The sequence below is a fragment of the Gossypium arboreum genome, chromosome 9 (assembly GCF_025698485.1).
Source record: "Gossypium arboreum isolate Shixiya-1 chromosome 9, ASM2569848v2, whole genome shotgun sequence".
NCBI classification, from domain to species: domain Eukaryota; kingdom Viridiplantae; phylum Streptophyta; class Magnoliopsida; order Malvales; family Malvaceae; genus Gossypium; species Gossypium arboreum.
In genome coordinates, this window is record NC_069078.1 from 62,005,152 (window position 1) to 62,019,149 (window position 13,998).

Genomic DNA, 13,998 nt, shown 5'->3' on the forward strand with positions numbered 1-13,998 from the left:
TAAAACCCTAAATCCTAAAACCTTAAACCCTTACAGAACCTTAACCTTAACCCTAAACCATAAAAACCCTAACCTTAAATCAATTAAATAATAAAACCCTAACCCTAAAAAAAGGGGCAAAACGCTCCACTGGGGGAGCGCTTTGTCCACATCAGCAAAGTGCGCCCTCAAGGACACGTTTTTTGCTGACACCTACTCAAGAAATCGCACTTACGTGAACGTGTTTTCATGGGAATCGGCCTAATCCAGTAAATAACGCAAAAAATAGCCCATTTCTATAATTATATTATTTAAATGGCATATTTGGGTAAAACGCCCCTGTCTTTTACTATAGAATTTGTTACATAAAATTTGACAATTATATTTAAAAGAAACTTAAAATTAATGTGTAAAAATTATATAATTTTTAACTATTATCAATTGAATAATTTAGATTATAATGATATATTTTTTAAATCTAACGATGATAAATTATTACCTATATAAATGTCATTTCAACTGTGATTATTTGATAAATTTAAAATCAATAAATATAAATGACACATCAACAAAAATAAAAAGGTAATCTATTTTTAATAAAAAGTAATAAAAATTACAAATGGATTTAAAATTTATAGAAATTTAATACATATTAAATATTCTTACTATATTTATTTAAAATTTTGATTTGAAAATAATTTTTAAAAATTATTTATAACAAATTTTAAAATAATTGTCCTTTAAATTAGACAATTTATCTATTAATCAAATTTTAATATCATTTTAAATAACTTCACAATAACTATTATATATTTTTCAAAAAAATCATTTATTACAGTTTTCAGAAGAATTATTTTTAAATTAAATAATTTATCTATTAATTAAATTTTAACACTAATTTCAAATCACTTCATAATAATTATTATATACTTAAATAATATCACCCAAGTAAGTCCTGATTTTTGAAACTGTTGCAAATAATAATTATTATATACTTAAATAATATCACTTCGTACTTTGAAACTATTGCAAATAAGTCCTTATTTTTAGACAATAAAATTGGAGGCCTTAAATAACACAAAATACTTTAAAATTTACATGACATGGATTTAAAGATTGAATTTCAATATGGTAAGTTCAATTTCTTAAAATGGTTTATTTGGATATTTTGTAAAACTTTACGTCTTAATCCTTAAATTTGATTTTGAAATTGAATTTTAAATGTTGTTTTAAGCTGAAATTTTCACAAATGGTTTAAAATAAAATTCCCAAGACACTTGTTGGATTAATGATTTACATGTTTTTCACAAATGTGTAAAATGATGATTTTACCCCTATTCTTAAATAACAAGTTTGTGTTAATTGAAGCATGATTTAGGCGTGCATGACTAGAAATACTTGATTAAGTATGGTTTGATGGTGTGATGGTTGATTTTATGGTGTGTTTGGATGACCGGTAAGGAGAGTCATATAAATGGTTAATGTGACATTTAGAATTCAAGTGGATCAGTTCCAACTGAGTGTGGAGCGTCACATTTGGTAGTATCAGAGTCATATTTACAAAAACAGGTTGGCAACAATAGGTTTGCAAAAACCAGGTTAGCCAGAGTTTATTAACTCTCGAATTTAAAGATTTTGGAAATTAAAATTGATTATTTAGTTTTAAAATAGAACCGATAATTTTTAAATGTTGGACTGAGATACCCTTGTTTGAATTGCTTGTTTTGAGGTAGGAACGGGAACACATTGCCATCTATTAAATGTTTTATATTGCATGAATTTGCCTTGGATCATTTGCCACTTCTCACTCATTTGTTCTGTTTGTTTCTTTTAAATGCTATAATGTAGTCGATATGCCTCCTAGACGAAGTAGAGTTAATGCGAATGTACCTCCTCCTCCAGGTTAGGCTACATCATAGGCTAGCATGGACCCTTTAGTATAGGCTATGATATGAGCCTTTCAGCGTCTCCGTTGCTGGATTAAGGTTACGAAGCATTACTGTATAATCGAAAACATTTAAACTTAAAACATTCAATAACTTAACCACATTATAAACCAGACATATACATGCATAGTGTCCATAAATCGAGCCCTTGAGGCCCTAAAAATGACTTAGAAGCAATTCGGGACCAATTTGAAACAATTTAGTAAATTTGGGAAAAAGAAGCAAAATTTGTAAAAATAGCTTATAAGACACACACTCGTGTCTCAGGCCGTGCAACCTTTGAACTAGGGATAACAGCCATGTCCCAGCCCATGTCCTCACCTGTGTAACTCTCTGAGTAGGGTCATATAACATCCCAAAATAGGGCCTAAATGGAACAGTGGTTGCGAAACCACAAATTCGAGGTAGAAAAATTTATTTTATTATTATTTTGAGGTTCATGGTTTCATGATTGTGTAAAAATTTCGTGATGAAATTCTGTGCATAAAGTGCTTAAGTTGAGGTTAGGGACTAAATCGAATAATTTGTAAAACTTGCATTCTAGAAATTTTTAGTATGAAATTGCTTTGGAATATTAATTAGGAGGGTTTATTTGACCAATTTTAAGTTCATGGAAAAAAAATTAGGACATGGAAGGAATTTTTGAAAGTTTAGTGAGGGGCAATTTGGTCATTTGGATATTAAATGAATTAAAAAGGGAAAAATAACACAAAAATGGTCATCTTCTCAATTAGTTTCTGCCGATTTTTGCTCTCATCCATATCTGAGGTTTCTTCAACTTTCAAGCCTCATAGTAAGTGATTCTAAGCCCCATTTTTAATAATCTTTACGTTTTTGGAGTCCCGATAAATTGATTAAGCTTATTCTAGCAATAATTCAACCTAGGGTTCATATTTGGAAAAATACCTATAGCTAAAATTTGTGTATTTTGGTGTTTTATGATAGATTATGAGGTTTTAAAATATGTTAAACAACTTATGCTACTCGTTTTTAAGTGAAAATGAGTAAAAGGGCTTAAATCGAAAAAAAAATACCAATAGTCATAAGTATATGTTAGAGTGTGATTTTGATATTGTCATAGAAGGGAAAAATGATCATCATGTCATAAAACATAAGAAAATAGGATGAAGTTTAATTTACGAGCCTTGGGGCAAAAGTGCAAATATGTGAAAGTTTAGGGGAAAAATATAATTTTGCTAAAGTTTGGGTCACAGACTGTTTTAATAAATGTGAATATTAAATAAGTTAAATTTTCTATTATAGATCAAGAAGAACGAAATTCGAGAGTAGATCGGGGAAAAGAAAAAGTAAAGGACTAAATTGTAAAGCTTAGTCACATTTTGTATCAAGGTAAGTTACAGTAAATAAATGCAATATTCTTTTATTTTACATTATTATTGAGCCGATCCCTTAAGTTATTGAGCAGCGGTGTAGCATTAGATCCCAAAGACAGTAAGTCAATTTCCAGCATTTATATATTTATGTTATGAAAATATATAAAGTCAAATTTAAGGTGAAGTGATAGAGGAAAAGTGTTAGAAAGCCCCGGTTGAACCCTAGGAATGTTAGGATATTAGGGTTGACAGGACAGAACAGAAATAAGCCATGTAAGTCCATATTAGAAATATGGCTTTGGAGACAGGATTGAGCCATGTAAGTCCATATTATATATTGCATTGGAGACAGGAATAATTCATGTAAGTCCATGTCAAAGACATGGCATTGGTAGGATATTGAAAGACAGGAACGACCCTAGTATCCTTAGTATTTCGAGCGGTTCAACGGGTCAGGGTACGAGGTAAATTACAGTGAATTAACAACAAAGGAAAAGTAGATTATATTTATGAAAAAGGAAAGGCCAGGTAAGAAAGAAGGTAAGGGAATAAACAAGAAGATAGAAATTGAAAAGTAAAGAAATTTATGATGTTAGATGATATTATGCATAATTATCCATTATGTTGAATGTTATGATTTATTTGCTTGTAAGCTTACTAAGCCTAGTGCTTAATCTCTTTATTTTCTTGTTCTTATAGTACTTATCTATCCACTCGGGAATCGAAGGAAACGTCGGAAGCCGATCACACTATCAAAGAAATAACTCAGTATAATTAGACGTTTTGTTTTGGGTATGACATGTATAGAAACTTAGCTACTTTTGGTATAATATGAACAATGAATGATGTGTAAATACTTGCTAGTGATTAGCTAATAAAATGGCCGATGATATACATGTTTATTAAAATGTATGATTGAATGGTGATTATCACATGAAAATTATGAAAAATGTGAAAGTAACCTAAAAATATATTCAAGTAACAGAAATGACGTAACTTTGAAAAATCACTAAAAATTGTAGAAACATAGTTTGAAGATTAATAATATATGAAATTAAATATTATTATGTCTATTTTCTTATGGAATAAGCAAAACAGGTAAAGATAATATATTTTATGAGATATCTGAGTTTTAGTGAAATAGGGTCAGAGCAATTTCTGGATCCCCTATTTCAACTTTGAAAATTCACTATAAATTGTAAAAAACTAATTATAAGGTTTACTTTATATGGTTAGAATCCTTGTTGAGTCTAGTTTTAATAGAAACAAACAAATTAGTCATATGAATTTTTTACAGGAAGAAACATGGTTTGTAGTAAGAAGAGGTCAGTGCAGTCGAGTTTTGAAACAGGGGAAACTTTAACTAATAAACTGTACTAATTGGCCAAGTCAAAAATTCTAGAAAAAAAATTAGTAGATAGATATATGAGTCTAGTTTCAGGAAAATTTACGGATCTTAATTTCAAGTTTTGAAACTCGAGAAATGAATTTTTAAGCAACCATGACGCAAAAAAACAGTTTATTCCGAAAATTAAAATAAGTGGTTTAGAGTTGTTTAAAAGGTAAGATAAGTTTAGTAACACCTCAAGCTTGACTCCGGTGACGGTTTCGGGCTTGGGGGTGTTACAGGTCACATGGCCATGACACACGCCCGTGTACCAGGCTGTGTGTTATGCCGTGTAACTCACTGACTTGCACCCTAAAGAAATCATCAGATGACACACAGTCATGTCGCTAAGCCGTGTGTCTCACACGACTGAACCATATGCCCGTGTCTCAGGTCGTGTTGACCCAAATTTACCTAAAATCAAGCCAATTCCAAAACCATTTCATGCATGAGCTTTCAACCCATTTTAACAGACTTTAAAAGTACCTAAACTTCACCAAAACATACATCAAAACACCATTTTAAGATCCTAATTCAACTAACCAATATGCCATTCAAAGGCACCTTAATTGCATACAAACAACACCAACCTAAACATGTCAAAATTACCACATTTCAAGCATCATATCCTAGCTCAACACTTACTAAATCATACCACATATTGACTATTCTCAATCCATTTAAAACACACCATAAAGGACCTTATAAACATGCATAACAAGGTGACCAAAGTGACACAATTTGTCAAGACATCAAATAGTATCAAACCAACAACTTCTAAAGGTTTATACATGTCAAAGCACCAACATCACATTCATAAAATTATCATTACAAAACACCCTATACATGCCATTATAAACATTAGCCAAAACGTGCAAAAACTACCGAAATGTATGTTGGATAGTGTGATAGGTCTCCAATGTGCTTCTAACCAAATCGAGCTTTCAATAATCTATAAAACAAAGGAAAGAAACTACGCAAGCAACAAGTGCTTAGTAAGCTTGTATAAACCAAAACATAACTTACCATTGTATTGGCATTAAATAAAGCATAAGGATAATATGTACCAAACCATAAGCTTGGCATAAGCCTATACATCACCATCAATACACAAGTTAGCACACTTGTACATAATTCAAATTAATTAACCTTAAGATAAATCTATTTCTATATGACATACATTATTTAGTTCATACATTCTTTCCATAAGATTATGCTTGATTCCATTTGAATACTTACCATTTCATTCCCTTTTCTTGCCCATTGAACCATCTAGAATTTCATCGGATACTTGGGAAAGCTCACACGAAGTGTGCCTTTACATATAACTATAACCTTTCCTTTAAATCATTGCTCACACGAGCTGTGGGTCAAAATGTAACCTACACGATGCTGCTCACACAAGCTATGGAGAATCCACAACAAATGTAGGATCTCAGCCATCAGTAGGACATTCAAGACCAGCATCCGAAACATGAAATCCCTAATGACATGTCATTTGTGTCCTAGGAATTCCTAAGGTTCAACCGGGTTTTGATATCCGTTAATTCATCAATGCATTGATATGTTTATACATCGATCCATTTACATTATAAATAACATAATAACATTCAATTTAAATAAAATAAACACGATAACCATTCATACGAACTTAAGTTGAATACTGTGGGCTTAGTAGTTAGGTCGAACTAATTCGAAGCTTTTGCTTTACCTCGATCCAGGTCCGTACGTGGTTTATCTTGATCTAAATAGACAATTTCAATCAATTTAATACTTATAGTATTCAATTTAATCCATATTTCATATTTATGCCAAATTACCAAGTTGCCCCTAACATTTTAACTTTTCACAATTTAGTCCATAAGCTCATAATTTGAAATCTAACCATTTTAATCATCCATTCAAGCTAGCCGAATTTCATAGGGACCTATACCAACTCATTTAAACGAACATTTCATAACAAAACCCTCGAATGTATACCTTTAACAAATTAATCCCTAATTCCAAAATTCATCAAAATCACTTTACAAAACTTGTTTATTTTTCAACAAATATTCATAATCTATCATTTAACATCACAAACTATAAAAAAAAATCCATGAAAAACCCTCAACCTTTAATAGTTTTACAAATTGACCCCTGGGCTAGCTAGATTAAGCTAGTTTCAACACTAAACGATTAGCTAGAGACTTAGTCGCATAAAGATTTTCTAACCTTTTCCACAATACGAATGAGGTCTTCTCCATCAATACCTCCTACAATACCGTATTCACGAGACACAACTGGATTACAGACAAAGCCTTTTCATTAAGCTCTTCCCATTCTGTTTTATTTAGATTCTTAGGCTTTTTCCCAGTAACAACCTTTTTCAAGCCTGATTGAACTAGAATTGCCATCATCTGAACTTGCCACAGATTGAAATTTGTCTCACCATCAAACTTCTCAATTTCAAACCTTGTAGTTGCCATCTCTGAATGGACTAATCTATGAAAATTGAACTAGCTCTGATACCACTTGTTAGGATTTCGACCCGATTAAGCAACGAACAAGAAAAATAGCAAAATAAATTGAAAATTGAACACACAAATTTAATGTGAAAAAACCCCTCCAAAGAGGATAAAAAACCATGGGCAAATATGATTTTACTATAATGGCAAAAAGAACGAATAGTACAAAAGATGAAGATTAAGACTAAACCCTGAAAACCCGAAAACAAAGAATCCACAAAACGTAAACACAAAATTCTCTAAATATGTTATAAGTTCTAATCTCTAATGGGTATATTTTTTAAGGTTGTAAAAGAGCCTATTTATGGACTAAATTCATAGATCAAATAATAATCAAATAATTTAAACTAATCAGTGTTTGATTGAAACAAGTAAAGAGAGTTTAACTGAAAGATTATTTTTCAAATTTGACTGAAAATAGGAGTCATATTTAACAATATATATATTTAATAAGGATGCATGAAATGGAATGAATAAACAAGTTAATAGTTGAGATATTGGTATATTAAACATGACATGGCCTTGGGTCTAAATGTATGATTTGAATTTATTATGGAACGATTGATGTTAGTTATTCTAGCAACGAATGTGATATCTCGTTCCTCGGACCCAACAATTGGGTCAGGTAATTAGGGTGTTACATCACGTTTGTTTAAAGGCTAGAAATCTGATTAGAAAGTTGAGCAATTAGTGTTTTTTAGGTTTTAGGGTTTCTTAAGTCATTTACAATGGTGGTTAATTCAAAAATTATTGTAAGTGAGATGGTTCCAATGATGTCTAATATCACCGAGCATAAATTGAATGGGTCTACCTATCTAGATTAGATCAAAACCATCAGGATTTATTTAAGGAGTATTAATAAAGATGACCACTTAATTAACTATCCACCTACTGAAGAGACTAAACAAGCTTGACTTAGAAAAGATGCATGACTGTTCTTATAGATTCGAAACTCTATTGACAATGACATAATCATTTTGATTATGACTGTGAGTTTGTTAAAGAACTAATGAACTATCTAGACTTTCTATATTTCGAGAAGGGAAATATCTCGTGAATGCATGAAGTGTGCCAAGCCTTATCACATCTTAAAAATCGAGTTAATAGAATCGAGTTGTAGAATTGGGTTGGCGAACTAAGAGTTAGATTCAAAATTCTAGAATTAGGATCATAGAGATTAATTAAATAATATTCGGGTTTAGAAATTTAGGCGAGGAAATTAAAATTAGGTGTTCGAGAATTCATTTGATTGAAACAGATTCTAAAAACAACACTTGATTTAAAAATAATTAAGAAAATATGTTTTAATTAAACAAAAGGACTGATTTGAAAAATAGAGGAAACTGGGAGTGGCCTAGAGCGCAATTGACTGATTTTTGAAAATTGGTTGGTTATTTAAGCCACCCATAACCCACCGTCTTTTCCCTTCATCATTGCCCCTCATTTGAAATGCTTCCCAAAATCCAAATCAAAGCTTTTTCTCTCAAATTGATTCATCCCTACAAATTTTCTAGTCATCCACACACCAATTCTTCCTTAAATTTTAAAGAAAATTCAAGTTTCCTCCATCAAATATTTCATTGTTCTTTAAATGTTTTCCACTGAATTAGATCTATAACTTGTCGTTTTCTTCAAATTGAAGTAACATTTCAATTGCTATTGATGATTCCAAGTTCATTGTTTTTATGAAATTTTAAGGTGAAAATTCGGTTTAACAAATCATTTTGAACATTAACTTGATTTTGATTTCAAGAACAAAATCGAGACCAAAAGAAACATCAAAATCATTTAAAGAAGAAAACCTAGGAGAATTTTTGAAGAAACCTCACATTTTATTCAAAAACCATACCAATCAATTATATTTCAAGAAACTGAGTAAATGGAATGGATCGATTGCGCAAAATGAGTAACATGCCCAAAATATCTACTTTCAAATGGAATGAGGGACTGAGCAATGTTTTCCATTAAATGAATTTAGGGTGTTTGGGAGGGTTGTTTTATCTTAGGTTTCAACTGAACTGATTCTGTTATGAGAGTGGGTCTCGACTTAATGATTGCCCAGAAAAGAATGGCTTCAGGATGTTGCAAGTGTCATGAGACTAAAACTTTAGTTTGTCAAACTGCACGGCCTTAGACGATTTCTTTGCTTCAAATCCGTCTAAATTAACCTAACTCTCGAAATATGAGAATTCTCAAGGGAAATTCTCTACAACATCGAAAGTAAAGTGAAATCAACTCAAAGATAAAGAAGTAATGAGAGAACAAAAAAGTCACAAGAAAGCAATAATAGACCAAGTGTTTGAGTAAATGCTTTTAAAAGTATTCTATTACTCAACAATGAAGTGAATGAGATGAATACAAATGAGAAAAACCTTTATTTATAATTGAGTTGCCCTAGATCTAACGGTATAGTTTAAATTACATCGACGGTCGAGATCAAAGCCAATCTACAAATTGAGATTCTTAGGGGATTTACCAAATTCTCTAAGATTACAAAATACTCTAAGGTTATAGAATCAAATCTTCTAAGATTACTTTAGATATTTACCACGGTAACCTTAGTTTTATTTGAGTGTTTGACTGGACTACCAAGGCTATAAGTAGATAGGCTTCTCCACTTGTTCCACAAATCAGGCCAATTCAAATAGGTCAAATTAGCTTCATTTAATTTACCTCCATTAGACACTCTATGTGTATTCGTCACGGGATTTGATCCACGACTCGTGATACAAGCACAAATTTGGCTAAGAAAACCCAACAACCCAACAATAGTGGATCATGGGAGAGTGCACAGAAGGACAAGAAATTGAAGACTAAGAACATCAAGGCAATAAGAGCTTAGTGAGCTAGCTAGAGATATAATTGATTTATATAAATAACCATTAGTTATGTATTACCTTACAGTTTTCCAATTATCATACATTAGTTACATGAGTTAAGTTATATTTATGGATGAAATTTAATTCATTTTATTCAGTTATTCAATAAGAGTCAGTTTCCTTTTCTCTTAATTCTCTATTTGTAACACTCCTTATCCGCCCCAACGACTGGTACAAATAAGAGATGCCACTGAAACACATACATAAATAAAAGCTTAAGAATATTGAATAATTTTAAACTTTAAACCATTATAAAAAGTTATTAAAACATATTTGAAGTCATTTACGAGTCTAAAAATATTTTTAAAATCATTCTAAATTATTCTGAAAGGTTTCGACTTGCCTAAATCATAAATCGAGGTATTGGGAACTTAATATAGTAAAAAAAATGAAGTTGTGCAGAGCCCCAATCATAGGTAGGGTCACCCAACCCGGCCTAAAAGCCAGCCTAAAAAGTGGGAGGGTTTGGGCAAAAAAAATAAGGCCCGCTTAAAAAACAGGTCGGGTCTCAGGTAAGTCATTTTTTGGCCAGGCTCGAATTTGCAAAAGGAAAAAAAAAATTGTTATTTTAATATTGTTTTCTCCTTGTTTTCTCCCTATTTTGCTATCATTTCATTATTATGTTGCTACTATTTTATTGTTATTGTTTAGATATTGTATAACACTTATTTTATTGTTAATTTCGTTATAATTTTAAAGGCATTTGCTTGTTAAGTTGCATCTATCTTTGTGTTATTTAAATATACATTTTTTTAAAATTTATTTTCAATTTGTTAGGAAATATTTATTTTAATGTTTTTTGTATTTTGATGTTTTATATATACTTTAAAATTATATAAAAAATAATATAAAAAATTTAACATGGGTGGGTCGAGCCGGGTTTGGACAAAACTTTAAGCCCATTTTTGGGCACAGGCCTAGCAAACAGGCCTAAGATTTTGGTTGGGTTCGGCCCGAACCCAGCCCGACCCATGAACACCTCTAGTTGTGCAAGTGCAAGGGGCGTAAGTCTCGAGACTTAGGTGTTGTACTATAGACTTTTAGCTTTGATATTTGTAAGTCTTGAAACCTTGGACCCCTGGAGCAATAATTTAGTCTAAAAACATAAGTTTCGAGACTTAAGATAGGGAACCCAAATCTCAAGTTCAAAAACATCTCAAATCATTCTCAAACATTTTTACATGATATCCATAAGTTTCAAAACATTTTAAAATATCTTCAAAACTCATTTAAGCATAGAATCAAGTCTCAAATATCATCAAAGCATGCTAATAAGTTCCAAATTCATTTAAAACTCTATCAAAACTCATTTAAACACAGTTCCAAATCATACACATGTTCAAATCAATTTATGAAACAAAGGGTAAAAAAAACATCCAAATAGTTTCAAATGATATTTCATTTCACAAATTAGTATGTTTACATATACTCAATTAGCCTAAGCCGTCATGTACATTCCAAATCACTGAGTAGCAATTACAAATCCAAAATATAAAACCTTTAAACCTTGTTTGTGATGCAACCCTCCTAAGCTTACGTTCTCAAGCCTCCTAGAAAGCTTTTTACCTACGCATAGGGGCTTAGCCAGGGGGGCTGGCATGGGCCCCGACCCCCCTAAAATGGAAAATTACATTTTAAGCCCTTAAAATTTTTAAAAAATTTTAAATTAGTAAAGGTAAAATTACACTTTGGCCCCTCTAAAACTATAAAAATTCAATTTAATCTTTTACAAATTATAAAAATATAACCTATAAAAAATTAAAATTTCATCCGATCCTCCCTAAAAAAATTTTCTGGCTTCACCCCTGCCTACGCATTTAAACCACTAACATGTTATGCTTGAAAAGCTTAGTAAGTACGGTTTAGATTTCCTATCTTACCCTATCTGAATTACTGTCAAGTCTTTTATAAACATAAGGTCAAGTTTCAATTATACCAAGTTCGTATACTTACCACATTTGGATTCATCATTCAAACATGTTTTACCTTTGTAAGTTCATCACTTTTTAAGGTGTTTCCACTTATTAGAACTTATTTGCTTTCATGTATGCCGTCTTATAACCAATTTCAGAATAGAAGCATTTCATTAATGATTTCATATGTTATGAATATTTTCTATACTTCCCATCTCAAAATTAAGTTTTCATTCTTATTAAGCTAAAGGTCTCTTAACTTCAATTTCTTAGTTCACATACTAAATGTTAACATGATTATAATCATATTTATTAACAAATTTTGTCTCATATACGTCTGAATACCAATTTATCACAACTTTTACCAAATCACGAAACCTTAACAAGTGTATTACCGGATATAAATTCATTAATAGATTAGTTCACTTTTATGTGGACTTATAAGCTTATAGTTAGGTCTTAGTGAATTGATCTCATCATTTATTATTTACATCTCAATCTTCCTTGTTAACAAATTTGGTATCTTAGCCCTTTGTAGCTTTAGTATGACAGACTTGGATACATGGGATTTTCATCCAAACACAACTAATAAATTGCACCTAAGGTGCCCAACCAAACACAACTAAAATATTAGTATAAATTGCATTATAAGTGTGCTCCCTCCAAACACAATCAAGAGCACAAATGTTCTATGTTGTAAGCCATCATATCATATCTCCACACATATAAATAAACTCATACAAGCGCGCATCTAATATCTATAACATGTCAATTATATCGTAGCTAATCCATCAAACTTGCAAGGACATTTCATATCATTAATCAATTATAAGATTCATAACTCATATAACGAGTTTCACATAACATGTATCACATTGTTAGTGCTTAAGACACCCAAATATCACATATACCCATTTATATCATTAACTTGTTACATAAGTGACCCATATCACCACACAATATCTCATATGACTATGGAGTGCTTACCAAACTATCTTGTTTCATATACGACACAAATTATTCTTATTTCTTAAATCACTTAATCATTGGATTAAGTGACCATGTCATCTTAACACACTTTTCGGATAAGTTATGACATGTTTTACTGAATTACCGAGAAGTTATTCTACATATAAGTGCTTATTATACCATTCATTGTCTCATCAATTTCATAGCAAATGAATTCTCATCTTCGTAATTCTTAGTTATCATATTAGGCCAAAACTACTATTAGCCATATCCAATCTTACTTTGTCATCATTTTACTTTACAAAGAATATTAACACGTGTGTGTTCATTCCAAAAATCAAACTTAAGTCGTGACCCTTATTTTCTCAAAATATAATATCCATTTCATTTTTATACAAATTAAGCCAAAGTCATTAAAGTTACCATTTTCTTTCCCATTTATCACAACATATTAAACCATATTTTTCCACGTTTAACTCATAATTTATTTAACCATTTATTTCAAGATAATAAATCCAAAGGTATTTACCTCTTGGATGCTTTTCTACTTAAATCCAAGCTTCCATCCACTTGAATCCAACTTCAAAATAGCTTGGAATACCATGCCTCATCTTCACATTTTCTTACAACAAAAATATAATAAAAAATGAATTTAAAAACGTTTCAAGCTTTCTCATGCAACCAATCTCAATAATCAAGTTAAAGAGAGGTAAATATCATTTCTTACCTTTTTGAAGCTTTCTTACTAGCTTCTATTTTCTCTCTTAGGAACCATAAAAACCCTTAATAAAAAATGGAGATTTGAAGGTGGAAATGAGTGTAGGTAGTAGTTTTCAGTAATTTAAACAAAAACTCAAAGTGGATGTTGAGATTTTTTTTTTTTAAAATTGAAGGAAATGCAAGAAGAAGAAAAATGAAGAGAGAGCTCCCCGACTGGAGCATGAAGGAGAGCTGATAGCGGTTTTCTCTCATCCTTTCTCCCATTTAAAATTCACACACCTGTACTCAATCCTAACTCACTTTATACGTTTGAGTTAAATTGCACTTTAGTTTTCAAACATTTCGAAATTTGTGATTTGATTCT

At 31.1% G+C, this 13,998-nt stretch overlaps 1 long non-coding RNA gene across 1 annotated transcript; it reads right to left on the reverse strand.

Annotated features, from left to right (window-relative positions):
- Positions 1-13,274: 13,274 nt before the first annotated feature.
- Positions 13,275-13,995, reverse strand: LOC128280374 (uncharacterized). Its single transcript, XR_008270549.1, has 2 exons — positions 13,642-13,995; positions 13,275-13,536 (listed from the first exon to the last, which is right to left on the reverse strand). It is a non-coding gene; the product is annotated as an uncharacterized LOC128280374 (long non-coding RNA).
- Between the last annotated feature and the right edge of the window lie 3 nt (positions 13,996-13,998).